Raw genomic sequence first — 11,389 nt, forward strand, 5'->3', positions numbered from 1 at the left:
ACCGATGCTTGTTGTCGGAAACGCATGTGCCCGATTTTTCGAATGAGCAGTGCTGCAAATTTCAAACTTCCGGATTCCCAAATAGCTCATGGATCGAAAAAAAATATTGCGGATCAGTAAATGAAACTTTCGTTATTGCAGGAGGGCTTTTCAAAATCTCTTCGCTGTCGAGAGGTGGCAAATGCATCTATGCATTTGCCACCTCTCGGTGGCAAATAGGTGGCAAATGCATCTATGCATTTGCCACCTCTCGGTGGCAAATAGGTGGCAAATGCATCTATGCATTTGCCACCTATGGACAGCGAAGGACTCTATGGGCGTTCGTCGGGGCCGCCAGATGTCTTCGTTGCCGCGAGAATTTCGTTCTTGAGGGCTTTCGTTGTTGAGATGTTCAACTATGCCGGAACGCCGTGCAGGCTAAAATTCTCTAATTCAGGTAACTGAGACATACCAGCGAGCATTGCTAAAGCGTGCGTCTCCGGGCGCCTCCTCCTCGCTGTTTAGAACGGCGTGCATTTCTGGATCGCTGTTTTGCAAAGGGTCGAAGCGAACATGATTTGCGATTCCCAGTTCCCTAATGTTGTCTTCACCACTTATCACTGTTGACGCAACGACGGCGTAGTTGGTCACAACGATGTGACTGCACGTCACTTCTTTCTCGGCCACTTGATCAGCTGGGCACGCGGTCTGGAGGTGACACCGAGAAAGTGCTGCCAACGCTTTCTCGCGGCGGGCTTTGGCGGGCTTGCCACCCATTTTGAACCGTGCTAGGTGCTGGTCATTATTGATCAATAAAACACATGCTTATTCGTCCCTCAGTTGCATTATGATTCGCGAATCGCTACTAGAGAGTCGATAACTACTCGTGGATGCAAAAATTTTGACATGCGTAAATTTGATGTCAGTGCTCCTTTAAGTGATGGCAAGTGTCAGGCAGTGTTGGCGTATGTAGGCTATCCGATGCTGCAACACCAAGATTATCTTCAGTCAGTCTCAATACAACGATGCGCTCGCACGAACATCGACAACGAGCTCAGTTCCGTTCTGCATGGATATATTTAAGGCTACAGTGACTGTAACTGACGCAGCGATCTACCATCGGTCTTGATTATACAACCCCAGCTGTAGAATAAATGCAGCCACTGGAAACAAGTTTAATTTCGTGTAACCGTAAGAGAACAAGGCGCAGATGTTTCGTTCTCCCGAAGGTCTTCGTGATGCAGTGTCGCTATACTCCCATTTATTGAATGGAATGCCGCTGCCATTGATCCTATAATTCCTTACCAAACCATACATTATAAAATAAGTATATATTTCTCCTTCCAAAGGCTACCAAGACTGCCGGTTAGCCATTTAGTAACGCTACTAAAAAAAGTCACAGTTTCGCCGCAAGGGCGAATCAATGAATGCGATAGCAAGAAATTAATGCTATACGAAGTGAGGCTCGCCAATGGATACTCTCAGTTTGAACAGCGTTCCTGTTGCAAAGGCGGCCGAAGCATCGAAGGAAACTAGCGTGCTTCAACTGTCGATCTGTGACACTTGATAGTTCGCGCTCATCTTCTGTTTGTTCGTTTAGCGGCGTCCCTTCAGCTCGAGTGACTTTCGTACGCTCGGTAACATGAGCGCGGACATCACGGTGAAAGCGTGAAACATTCCTCTTCCCCTCACCGCGAGAAAAGCGCGGGAGCAGACAACGGAAGGGCAATGTTCTCGCTGCGCAAATATAAGAAGCGAGCGAGCTCGACGACGACTTTTAAATGCGCCCGCCGCGCTGCTCGCGCCATCTCGCTGATAATGAAGAAACGCTTATTATCGCCTGCCGTCTCTGAGTCCGTCCAGCGGTAAAGGGTATGTATATAACGCTCGCCGTTAGCTACGTGGAGGCTCTGCGTTTCGTGGCGTAGTGGGTAGCGCCACTCGCTGCAGAGCAAGAAGTCCCTGGTTCGATTCCGCGCTTCGGAAGCATTTTTCTGAATTATTTTTCTTTGGGGCTTTTATATATATATACATACTTATACATATACGGTGCATGACGGCGGCGACGGCGACGGCGACGGCAAAATCCAGCCGAGACTGTCCATATAATTGCTATCACAATAATATTTTTGTAGCACATTGTTTGAGATGAGTTTCTAAGCAAAGTAGTAAACCTACAAAATGGTAGTTAAGCGGTCTTGTTGGTACGTACACATAGTTTTTCAAACAGCGCAAGAACAGGACACCGGGAATAGACCACACAACAGTTGGAAACTATATAATAAACCTAATTCCTCTACTATGTATTTTTATCCTTAAGGTATGCAGCTGTGTTGGCACGTTGCGACGATGAAACATCATCGTAATATATGCGTTGGACACGTTTTCGCTCAGCTCCCTCATATATTGATCCTTGGGCATTGCTATCGTATTACTAATTGCGTCCATTGGATTAAGGGCTATTTTCAGAACTTGACTTGTTGCCAGCCGTTTGATAATACGTTGGTACATGTTCTTTATATTTATCTTCATGCCTACGAACTACATTTCACGTCGAGAAGACTTCCACATTCGGTTTTAGTCATGTCCCGGAGAGTACCATTGTTTCTATGAAAAAAAAACAAAACAATTATAGATGATATTTCTCCCCGCCACCGCTCCGTTTATACTCCATGCATCGTTTTTCGAACTCCGAGCACGTGGAAAACCAATAGCCACAGTTCCTAAGGAAAACGCTGCGCCGACGCAGAACTTTCAAAGGCCTCATCTGCCGACGTAGAACTTTCAAACGCTGCGCAGTCGTAGAACTTTCAAAGGCCTCATCTTTCTACCGCTAACGAGATCGCAGTGTTTGTAGATGGTCTGGCAACCGACGCTTCTGTGACTTAAGAACTGCTTTTCGTGCGAAAAATGAACGACTGCGCCACATTTTTAAAGCAGTCGTGACATCGGTTGCTCACATTTCATTAAGGACGGTAAGCTCACAGAATGTTCTATTGAAGATGCGCTCCAAGAAGCCGAATTTATGGCCTTTTCGCATCTGTCGCATGGCGCTACCATGGGCTGAGAATTTCTTTTCGCGAATCGTGAGGTCTTTACGCATATAAAAGGCCCGGTGAGGACATTTAAATGCGCAAGCGTTTATATGCCGAGCAAGGACGAAAACTGTGCGTCCATACTCCGTCCCTCTGTCACGTAAGACGGTCATCGCTATAATGAAATGAATGTACTAAACAAAAGGAATTTTCTTGGCGTTGCTCTAGGTTTGAATACAGGCTTTCAAGCTTAATAAATGCACTCAGTTAGCATCATTCCTTAGGGACATTCGTTGTTCCACTGCGCTCCAGTAACATTCCGTGTTCGACGATATTAACGCGATAGTGTTAAAGAGCTCGTTTCGCCGAAATTCCGGTGTCGGCGTCGTTGGGTGTGAGCAAAAAAATCAGCGTTGTCCGTGAGCAAAAATTTGGAGATAGATGCAAATAAATAAATAAAAATCTTTGGTTCGAGTGGGAATCGAACCCACTACTTCTGCGTGGCAAGCAGGTGTTCTGTCACAGAGCCGCACCCGTGCTCGAAATTGCTTCGAAAAAAACAAAAACAAAACACTGTGTGAATGTTATGTAGGGCAACGAGTGTCATGAACACATGCAATACTGAGCGGCAAAAGCGTCAGATCACACCAGGCGTCAAAACACGAGAATCAGGTGACGAGTGGTTGGTTTAAAGGCCCATCAATTACGAAGCAAGAAATCGGCAGATCCCACGCAGTGTGGGAATCGATGTAACGCGAAGCAGCCAACAAAGAGCTGCATACATCGTCTTGTTTGTCATTGAGGCTAATGAAGTCATTCATGTCATGACATCTAGTTCGCTATATATCGCGAGATTGTCATACATGCATGCTTGTACAATCTGGTATATGCCATGATAGTGAAACATATATTCTGCTACATATATAGGACGCGTGACCTGCTATTTATGTTCGGCACTCCTGTCATGCCATACCAATTTCGGTATATATCCAGTTAACAAAATGGCCGCGAGTGCACCATGACCGTGACGTCTAAATCATACCTACATGACATGCATCTCATGATTTTCGTGTTACCACCTCTTATTTATGTTCGCCACACAGACGTCACGCAATACCAGTTTTGGTCTATATCAAGCTAGCGAAACGGCCACCAGCGCACCATGAGCGTGGCACGTAAGTCATGCTGTGCATGACATGCGTGTCATGATTTTCGTGTTACCACCTGTTATTTGTGTTGGTCACACAGTCACGTCACGCGATGCAAATTTTGGTGTATATTAAGCTAGCAAAACGGCCACCAGCGCACCATGAGCGTGGCGCACAAGTCATGATGTACATGACATGCGTGTCACGATTTTCATGTGAATTCCTGTTATTTATGTCCGTCACACAGTTACGTCGCGAGATACCTATTCTGGTGTATATCAGGCTAGCGAAACGGCCGCCAGCGCACCATGAGCGTGGCACGTAAGTCATTTCCGATTTTCTTGAAGCTCAAATCCGGCGACTGTGCCTTGCTGCTGCGTCAGCCGAGAAGTCTTCTTCACAGCGGCCGAACGTCATGCGTGAACCCGACAGAAATGTGCACAGGTCCAACGCAGTGTGGTAATATTGAATAGCGTTCGCTAAAACGGCATCAAACTCAAACATGTCAGCACTGGCCGCATCAGAAGTTTCAACTTCTCACCGCGGTCTTCCTTTGTGGCAGCACTGAGCTTCGTTATGTTCAAATCACGGATAACATGCTTCGTTATACCACGGTCCCTCAATACTTTTTACTGGTCATGAAACTCCCACGAAAGTTTCATATAGGGACAAAAGTGGCCACCAGAAGCGCCGCCGTAAGCAGAAGGGCATTGATCTGCCGCGCTTGGTAGGGCAGTTGCACGTTCGCGGAAGCGTTTGCCATCAAATAGACTTCTTCAGACATTTTAGATGCGAAGTATCTTATGGCGGAGTTCAATCCGGTGGTGGTGGTGGTGGTGTGCGGCGTGACCACCCTTACTGCGCATGCTCATACCCACTCCACTCCCCCACTCCCCTCCCTCTCTCCACTTCCCCTCTCCCCTTTCTCCTCTCTACTTCCCCTCTTCCTCACCCTCTACACTTCCCCTCTCCCCTCACCCTCTCTACTGTTCCTCTGAAACGTGGACTAGACATGCCGAAATTCTCTCCTGCGCAACGCCGCCATGAGCACCAGCGCATGCGCGTCCCCTCCCCCTCTCTCTCCTCTCCTACGCTGCCCCCCTCTCGCACGCCTGCCAACTGCGTTCACCACTCGCCCTGTGAGATTTAACGGCCAGACTAGAGGGAAGACAAGACGCGCGTAGCGTTCCTCTTCGCGTTCCACGACGCGAGGTAGGTAGCATGCCCAAAGAACGCCAACGGAACGCGATCGTGTAAGTGCTCCGGCTTCGCATCGCCTCATGGCCCGCTTTAGCGGGAAATGGTGTAATTTTTCCTTCTCCGTGTTCTCGCTAACAAATCACAGCAGTGCTTAGTATTGTCAATATGGTACATGATGCGCATTGTCAAATTGACCAAGTCATTATGATTGCTGGCTATGTTTTGACTGAGGGTGTCTGTCAAGTGACGCGTGTGTTCGTGACGTTCCTACATTTCTCGATTCCGGCATAGTCGCTTTAGGGCTTAAACCGAACACTGTGACTGGTTCTAGATTACTGACAGGTTAACATATTTTGCGCTAGTGGTTGCGGAGCAGTCTTGCGCTGGCTGCATCTAACGCTAATTTTTGGACTAATTGTCACTTTATTCTATAGGGCATCACGAAGCCGCAAATAGAAGTTCTAGAAGTTCGCGTGTCAATAAACAAGCCTGTATATCAGGCTAACTTGGCATCAATAGCTTTGAAGGACCTCTTGAGGGATACCGTTAGTGAAACATAGCTTTAAAAATCAAAAGCGCAGATTGAGATACCTCAAAACGGAGAGGGATGCTCGTTTTGTTTTCCTTTTCTTTTTCTTTGGTGTCATAATTCGCGCTTTTGATTTTAAAGGTTAAAAAATAATGAGGTGAAACTGCTGTGAGCTGCTTTTGCTAGATATAGGCACTATGTGCGATTTTCAAGCGAAATGTTCTGATTTTAGGCATGTAGAATTCATAACACTGCCGAGTTCTAATACACGCGGCTCTCTTTTTTTATCCATTCCCATATACTGTCGCAATGACCACGAGTTCTAAGTTGGCGTTCCAGTTAGCCACCCTGTTCTTTGTATGTAAACACCAACGCAAATCGAAATCAACCCGGTGCTTCCATCAACCCAGATATTCTGCTTAACTTGATCAATTATACATAAAACTGCATTACTGTTTTTAAAACTTTCTAGAAATTTTCTCCATTCAGCGACAACACAAGCAAACAGCACTATCAAAGTAAAGCAAAATATTGCATTTTGGCCCACGGCATCACTTTTTAGTTTCTATCATTATCCAGAAAGGAAACGCACACACTCCGAACACCGTGCACCAAACACACACAACACACACACAATTCTAGGCGCGGCGTCTTCCATCAGTCTTGGTCGATCTCGAGGCAGTGAAACGATGTTTCCATTCACTGCACACGTCCGCACGTACAATGTCACTTGCATCGAAATGTTTTTCGCACACGCGAACGTACTTAAGTCGAACGAAAATCGGACAGTCTCCTGTCGCGGGATTGCACGTTTCCACCTGTCGCGTTGCTCTACGTCGGCTGGTAAACAGAACAGGGAGACTGTTTCAACGGTGCCCTTGTATCCCGAGCGGCATCCCGACACACAGCAGGTGTTGGGCATCGCTGTCACAACGAGGTGACCGCGAAAATAAAAAGGGGTGCAACCAGCACAAAAAACACCACTCCGCGCCCACACCCCGCTAACGGCGGCCAGCAGCAGCCGGCTTCCATGTCCCCCTTCTAGCTACGCCAGCGCCGCGGCAAGGAAAGTGCGGGCGGTATATCGAGCTCTCCCATTGAGTTACGCGGGAGTTTCATGACCATTAAAATTATGGAGGGCCATGGTTATACTGAGGCTTAAAATACATGGTATGCTATGAATACAAACTTGTGAAGAGCTGAATACTTCGTTATATAAAAATTTTGTTATAGTGAAATCCGTTATATCGATGTTTAGCTGTATATCTTAACCATATGAACACCTTGTTTCAAACAAATGGCAAAACAATAAAAAAGGCCATCGGGCCTTCATATTGTCACGGGTACGGAAATGTCACTCCGCCACACTGCGGTCAGCTCGTCAAGTGCTGACTAAATAAATACTATCAAAATGCAATATTATGATAGGACAGAGCCTATATAGCCCCTAAATATGTCTTTCCAGCAATGATATAATATATGAAGATAGTAGGGCCTTCAAGTTTTCATATAACATGGCTTATATTGCCCCTGGAAGAATGTCCTCCCAGCAATGTATTCGTGTTTAGCAAAAACTCTGTCAACCACCATAACAGCTTCGCTAATCAACCCCTTCGCAGAGTACAATGGCCGATGAACTTCATAGACTTATCTCGTGAACACTGCGTGTTCAACCACATTTAGAAGGTCATACGCGCTTTACGGGGTACTTTAAATTACAATACAGCGAAAGTTTTTTTTCCTGCACTTTCGCTTTCTCATTAGGTGAAGCCATGCTACAAGACATTACAAAGCGCGTGGAGAGGAACGGAGGGGACCTAAAGGAATGCAGGGCTGTTAACTCTAGCTTGTCCAGCTACATACACAACACGTGGGGAGAAGAATGGGCAAGTGAGAGGATGAGAAAGAAAGCGCCAAACCTGCACAGAACACGCCGCACAGTCACAGCGTAAGCTGCAGGAGCGGCCTTTCTTGGGCGATTGCAGCAAGTACCGCTGCAAGGTACCCAGTTCACCTTCATCATCATCTTTTTGCAAAGTAGGGAAGTACCCACTACGCCATAATTAATATTTTGCGAAGTCTGTAAGTTATTGGCGCACCTAAGCAGCTGCACAATTTCTTGGTGATGTGGCTGTTTATGATTATGTCTGAGCCCTTTGCAATGGGTGACAAGCTCCACGTCCCAGAACCACGGTATGATTATGAGAGACGCCCGTACTGGAGGGCTCCGGAAATTTCGACCACCTGGGGTTCTTAACGTGCACCTATATCTAAGTACACGGGCCCTCAAACACTTTCTCCTCGATCGAAAATGCAGCCGCACACGGCACAGAGGTGACACAGCGGGGGCAGTTAGTATTAAAGGCCAGGTTGTGAAAGTGCCCATAACGTTTTAAACCAATGTGCAAAGTCCACCCGCGACCATCGACGACCACCGCCATCGAGGTCACTGCAACACAAACTGTTCAACACAAAAACCTACTTACAAGGACGAAGATTACACCCATCCCTTTAAAGTCGGCTTCTCTTCTAAACAGAAATGCGTTGCTGCTAAGACATTTTCCGGGGGCAACATACCAATATGAGGCATCTTATACCAAAGTATGAAGACCCTAGGACCTCTTTGTTGTTGATTGTTGCTGTTGCCCCGACGCGCCTGCTGGCGCCACTAACATTCACGTTTATGTTCCCTTCGTCTCTTCTCGCGGACACGTTGGTCTTCGAGAGTCCTAACCAAGATAGAAAACACAACGCAATCATATGGTTCATATACATTCACATCTGAATGCGTGGGTGTGTTTAGCCTCAGGGTTTGCCAATGGTGGCTACTTTTCGCCATATTGGCGAATTTGAGAGGCCAGTGGCAACCTGAAATCATGAATGGCGACATGGCGAATTTTTGGCGATTTTCGGCTTAGGTCTCCACCTGAGTTATGAATCCTAAGCTCAGTGTCTTTCCAACGAATGAGCGGCAATATTCTCTGTATTTTTCTTGGTATTTGACCCACTAGTAGAATGTGCACATTACGCCTCATTCGCTATGTCCGTCCTGTAACTCGTGTGTATCCCCTCAATTCCTCTATATGCAGGAGGTACTGGAACGTCCCCCAGCGACATTCTAGCAAAATGTAAGTCAGCGGACTGCCTTACAAACCGCGATGGGGGCAGGGTTTGACTATTAGTTTGTGGCTTTAGGTGCTTTAACCTTTTCTAAAATTTCGCTTCTGAAGGGGCTAGAGGACGGGTTGGCCGCGTGGTCCGACAATTTGTTCCGCCAAAACTCCGACTGTTCTGAATAGCTTGGTGACTTATTCACGGTTGCAGTACCCCCAATTCAGCTAGTAGACTGTTTGGAATAGCGAAGAGAGGCGCATGCGCGGCTATTCGTGCAATAAAAAATATTTGTTGAGACGTTTTTCACTGTTATCGGTGAGCGTGTGCAATGAAAACTATTGCTATATAACATTTTCAATGTCTTCCTGATCATTTATAACACTCGGATTGACGCGTGTTGATATAGGGGGACTATAACTAAATGGTCCGGTGGCGTCTGGTATTCCTGAGACCGTCCGGTCTCACTAGTCTCATCCATGTAAATAAATCCTACCATCGTTACAATATTAGTTGACAATGAAAAGGTGCAAGACTCACTAGTGATCGCTTCCTTTCAGAATTATGTCGTGTTGCCTTCAATAACCATTTAATCTTTTCAATTCATATAAGGGTACGTAAAGCTGTCTAGAAACAACGCTTTCGCGGTTTTCCACCAAGGTTTTGCCACACTTTTCCCTTTGAAACGAGGCGGACAGGGAGGAAGGATATCATGAGCGTTTCATTCATTCACCCTTGCACCACCACGCACATTTGCGGCTAGTCGAAGAAGCAGCACCATGCACTCCCATGGTGAAGCGGCCTTACGACTGGCATCAAGAAACGTTAATATAATTTCAGCGTCTTGGCTGGTACTGTAGTCTACGGCGCTATACGCGAGTGGAAATTTTTTATTCCTATAGGTATGCCGCACATATCTAGAATGGCGATTTTTTGGCGAAATTTGTAGAAAAATGGCGAATTTTGGCGACTTTTGCTTGTCGCTTGCGACCTTTACTCGAAAGTCAGTGGCAACCCTTGTTAGCCTAGTGGTTAAGACGCTTACCTTTGGACCGTGGGGGCCCTTGTGCATACCCCAGCACCGGTATACATTTTTAGGGGCGAAGCTCCTTAAGCGGCACCCGTTCGTCCTCGTAGTCGTGCGTCGTAGTAGTAGCAGAGAACATCTACCACTTTAGAGAACGGAAACTGTACCTTTGGCTGTAGTACGGAAATAAGGGTAGCGGCGGCGTACTGAACTGCAATAGAGCGAGGCGATGGCGCTGCAAGTACTATCATCATCATTAGACAAACGCGTTTTGCGGTTGGTTCGCCCAGGTCGCGCTACTGCGCTTTGCTCCCTGTGGTATTTTGCTTTGTCGTTGCTAAATCGCTGCTCGCGTGTGTAATATTTATCGCCAGGTGACCAAACTGGCCTCGACTGGCAAAAACAACGTCAATCAAGCAAGGTTTGCATCGTTTATTGTGAGTGGCCAAGCTGGGACAAGCAATGTATACACGTCAGGTCCAAGCAAAACAAGTCACTCATACACGTCGGAAAGCTTTCAACCCGTACGTGTGTAATCAGTCTGAAAGCTGACAAATATGTGCTATAAATGAACGCCGAGATCGCTGAAAGAACGTTGCTCTCATGTGTAGCAGCGTCCGAGTTTAACAGCGTAGCTTTAGGACAGGGTCTTATCCTTCCGTTAGTTATGCGGCGCTTGTCAGGTTGCGTTTATCTTTGAGTGCATGGTGTGGAGTCGGAAACGAAACGTGCGCTACGCCGAAAGATAGTTGGCGCAGTGAGAGCAATGTAGTTTTGATTAATCTTTTACGTAAACAAACGCGGATGCGTACAGTTCTGCATCTTTCGCGCTCTGCGATGTCACCTTGAATGCGTTAAAATAAGGAATATCGCGTTGTGTCTACAGGGCAGGCACGAATTTCTCGGCTAAATTCTCGGCCGTGAAGCCATACCATAGGTTTACGTATTCAGGTAATAGGTGGAAGAAAATATTTCAGGCTCGTTTTGTTTCTACAGCTAGAGTTTCTTGACGCTAGTAGTAATCGGACTGCTGAGTATTCAGAGTAGATGATGCTAAAAAAATAGAGATAAAGGGCGAGTGCTTACAGATTCTAGAAGCACAATTCTAAGAAAATAAGCTTAGGCATGCAGTGTACATCTTTGTTGGCGTTTGCACAGAACACTAAACAACTCTCAGCCGTAAGCACAATCTCTGTATCACATAGACACCTCGATAGAACTTGAGCACTCTATTGCAAGCAAACACTCACGAAATCAAAAAACTGTGGGGCATTGATGTGAACCTGTGCATGTTGGATAAATAAAGGTCATAATATATTGCATACTTGTATTGTGCTATTTATCTTTTCAATAATCTTGG

The sequence above is a fragment of the Rhipicephalus sanguineus genome, chromosome 3 (genome assembly GCF_013339695.2).
Source record: "Rhipicephalus sanguineus isolate Rsan-2018 chromosome 3, BIME_Rsan_1.4, whole genome shotgun sequence".
Lineage (NCBI taxonomy): Eukaryota > Metazoa > Arthropoda > Arachnida > Ixodida > Ixodidae > Rhipicephalus > Rhipicephalus sanguineus.